The sequence below is a fragment of the Aegilops tauschii genome, chromosome 2 (genome assembly GCF_002575655.3).
Source record: "Aegilops tauschii subsp. strangulata cultivar AL8/78 chromosome 2, Aet v6.0, whole genome shotgun sequence".
Taxonomy (NCBI): Eukaryota; Viridiplantae; Streptophyta; class Magnoliopsida; order Poales; family Poaceae; genus Aegilops; species Aegilops tauschii.
In genome coordinates, this window is record NC_053036.3 from 82,820,713 (window position 1) to 82,825,187 (window position 4,475).

Here is a 4,475-nt window from a genome sequence, read left to right on the forward strand (position 1 = left end):
CGGAGATCAATGGCGCATCGGTGAGTGAAGCGGCCTGTGGATCTGGTTGCACAAAGCATCAACAAAAACCCTAAAACATGGCCACGTTCACGGATTCATCCAATCCACCTTCCCAAGAAAGCTAGAAGACGAAAACGACCTAATATCTTCTTCATCTCGGTAGTAGATGGCATTTGCCATGGCCTTCTACCGTTCCAACCTGATTTTTCTGAAGAAAATCTGATACTGACAGTATCGTCGAGGCACCAAAAGTGCATCCGCAGACCTAACAAACAATGGCGTTTACCTTGTAGTTTCTCATGTCCTGCACTGCACCGCCCCGCCCCGCCCCGGGAATAAAAGATCACATAACCATGGCGTCGTGCGTGCAAGCAAGCGATCCGCCGATCTTGTCTTGATCCATTTCTTAAAGCCGCGTCCTTGCCTGCGATTAGGTGACCCCTGCCCGCACAGCTAGCTGTTCTTATTTTCTCCAACACTCATAGCAACGCGACACCACCATTGGTTCCTCTTGGCCGGCCAATGTCTAGAGCCAACTCCACCGCGCGACCCCATCCCGTCCGGCCCCGTCCGTTTGGGGTAAAAGGAACAAACGTGGCGGCCCAGCGCGCGACGGCCCGGACCCATCTGGTCCGTTTTGTGTCCGGGTCGACCCATTTCAAGCGTAAATATGCGCTGGTTTTGGGTCACGGCGGACACCAAACGGACGCGTCACTCGTCTGCGTCGCGACCGCGTGGCTGGCGGCGACCTACCTCCCACCACCCAATATCAATGCGCACGGGTGGCCGGCCCCGCCTGTCATCCGCCCGGGCGAACGGTCGCGGTCCTTCTTAAATAAGGAAGCCATGAACCGGTCGTCGTCCACACTGCCCCACTCCACCCCGCGGCCTCCTCGAAACCCGACAACCCAAAGTCCCCAAACTCTAGCCTTGAGCTCGCCGGCCGCCTCGCAGCCATGGGCCTATGGAACTACGGCCGTAAGGGGAAGCACGACCGCGAGGCCGGCTCCTCGTCGGGTCGCCGCCGCGGCTCCGTGAAGAAGGAGGAGCCCGCATCACCACCGCGTCGGGCCCCCGCGCCGCCCGCGTTCTCCATCGCCCCCACGGCCGCCGGCGAGCGCGACCGGCACTACATCGAGGCGGCCGTATGCCGCCGCTATTGGGAGACGAGGACGCCGCTTCCCTCGAGCGATGTCCACCTCCCAAACAACTGGCATTTGTCAGCCGACCGCGTGCCCATCCCGCCGGTCCCATTGAGCGGCCGTGCATGCCGCCAGGAGATCGAGCACCGCCGCCGCCTCCTTCCGGACGACCTATACTACGACGAAAGGTACGCCCCCGACTCGCCCATGTGGGACACCTGGTTCCAGGACGAGCACGACACGCGGCGGGCGTCCTTCTTCGCCGGCACGTCTACGGCGCCGCGGCGGCCACGTCCAGAGCGCCGAGCAGCTGCTCCTCAGGTGCGCGGGCGTACGCGGGTGTGCGGCCTCACGCCCACGCCGTCGCCTTCCCCGTCTCCGTCACCACCTCCACCTCCTCGCATGACAGTGGAGGAGAAGGCCCGTCTCATGGCGCGTGTCATGGAGGACTCCATGCGCACGCACGACGAGCGCCAATGGGAGGGCCTCGAGGAGATGACGGCCCTCTCCACGTCCGGCGACGTCGCCATCCCCGAGCTGGAGATGGTGGTGAAGGAGGAGGTGATGGAGGAGCCGCCGGTGGCCGCGTTTCACCCGGGCCTGGTGGGCTAGGGGTGGACCTGGTCGTGCACGGCAGAGCAGATAGCCGACGCCGTGGGGGGCGTGAACTGGTGCCCCACGCCACCGCGGTCACCGGATCGGGACGCCTCGCCACGGGAGGAGGTGGTGCAGGCACCGGCCACCTTCCAGCCCGCCGCCCCCGTGCACCACGGACCGCCGGCCCACCTCTGGACGCCGCCGGACTACGTCGACCTCGTCAGCGACGACGACAACACCGGCGGCCACTGAAGACGGCGACGGCCACGGCATCGCCGGGCGCGGCAGGATCGCGGGCGGCGTTTTTTATTTTATTTTTATGTTAATTAGGCACTGGGCCTAAGTGAACCATGAAACTGGGCCGTTTTGTGGCCATGGCCCCTTAACTTATGTTTTAATTTTTTTAATTGGTTTATTTATTTTTGAAGTCATTTTATTTTGGTTTTTCTGTTTTTTTATCACGTCCAACACGGACATGATTTGGGTGCGGCCGCGCGCTGGGCGAACCACAACACAACGGACAGAGGCGGACATGGACGAATCCATTGCCACCCTAAAGGGACAAAATCCGGTCAAACCGGACGTCCGTTTAGAGTCCTGCGGTGCAGTTGGCCTAATCTAATCACATCTGCAATGGCCGTTCCAACGTGCGAGGAGACAGATACTTACTCAAGGGCCCAAAAAATAGTGTTGGACGTATTGTGAGGTCAACTGCGGCATTGTTCTCGCACAGCTGCAGTGCTTGTTCTTGCTCCGTGTCCATCGTTTAGCTGTTCGGATATACTAATCCAGTTCCAGTCCAATCAGCTTGCTTGGTTGGAGGGGCCAGGCCAAAGCAGTTCTCTTCTTGTTGCACATCCGCCCTGTGCGGACAATCAATGGGATATATATATTGGAGACCTGCCAAGGGTTTGGATTTTGGGATTTGTCACGCACTGTGGAAAGATCCTTCCTCAAAAAACAACAAAAACAGTGCAAGAAAAAAAACAATGAAATAAATGGAGGAACAGGACGCGTCTGCTGGAGAGGGGAGGAGGAAAAATGTACAGGAAAATGACTCATGCCACACCCACACACGTCTGACCGGTTCTGCCACACGACGACCTAAAAAGGAGACAAATATCCAGGCAAAAAAGAGGGGGCAAATATGTTTTATGAAATGCATTGTCTGGGCATTATATATCTGTACATCATGTGATTTTTAAGTTGAAGTTGCTTGACTGTATGTTAATGGGCCCGGTCCACTATATATCTGTCAAAACAATATGACATAATTTGCAAAAGGAAACGCAGCCGCCGCCTCCCCCTCCTCAGAAAAAAGCTAGGGCGCGTGCCTCTCGCCGCCGCCGCCGCAGGTCCACCTCGCCTCCGGTGGCCCTAGGGCCATTTGGGGGTGCGGTGAACTTGGCAAAGGCCGGCGGGAGGGCTCCGTTGTTAGTAGTTTCTTTGATTTTTGTTAGGGTTTGTGTTCTGCTCAAGAAGACGAGACGGCGGCGGCTCCTTAAAGATGAAATAAAGGTCTCCCCGCCTAGCTCCCATTCTGAAGGTGCATCTAGCATCGTTGGTGGACGTGTGGAGGTGTGTCTCCGGCGGATCTATCCTCGGTGGATTTGCTCGGATCTGGTTATTGCTCGCTCTATGTTCGTGTGTCTTCAGGTTGGATCCTTTTGATCTACGTTATTCTTCATCGGCGGCGGTTGTTGTTCTAGTGCGTTGGTCCTATGGGGCCTTAGCACGATGACTTCGCGACTGTCTACTACAACAAGTTGTGCCTGACTCTAGCGAGGGAGGGGTGATGATGGCGGCGCGCCTTCGGATTGCTTCAGTGCTTCTCATCGTCGCTAGGTGGTCTACGGATCTGGATGTAATTTTTATTATTTCTGGCGTTTGTTGTACTGCCATGATTGAAGATGAATAGATCGGAAGTTTTCTCGCAAAAAAACAATATGACATACATTGAACCAATTAACTTTAAGAAAAATGTTCCAGTTCAGTATTGCTTTCCAATTGGAGAAATCTAAGGGGTCACCCACTTTTAAAAGAAACATCTGAGGATTGCTTGTGTATTTTTATTACAAAAAACAATGCAGTGACTTCCTTGCAATGATTGTCAATAATTTTAGGTTTGATCGAGACAAATTCTGAACCAATGGTAGATATTCGTCGTTTTTGTATTAAAATTTAAGCAGGAACCAAATTGCAATTAACTTATTGATTAGGGGAAAGGTTTACTCCACTCGACCCCTACCTGCGAGCCCATAGACTCGCCTCCCATCCGCCTGCCGCGTCGGCGGCTCGTTCAGTGGTCTATGCACAACATGTAATTTTATTATGTTTGAGATGTTGTTTTTTTACTTCAGATGATTTTTATAATAGATATGATCCTTTCGCAAAAAAAAAACTTCAAAGTGAACACGCTAGCATATGCTATGTGCTCAAGATGAAAGCATTAGAAAAATCTCATTCTTATAATAAAAAACCACACATGTAGAGAACTTGGTATTATGTGTGGATTTGAAGTTTTGTGCAGTGTCTTGCATCCTTGTAGTTGGTGCAAAAAAAGGTACACTTGAAGCATTAAATATACTAACTATCCAGCTCCTTTTTCAATTTTCTTTTTTATGCAAGCTATAGATCAACACATTATTCTCATAATCTTGTTTGTACATTTTCATGCCTACTTTCATTTTTTTCAGACTTTTTAAAACTTAATAGACACATGTTTTGAGTTTTTGT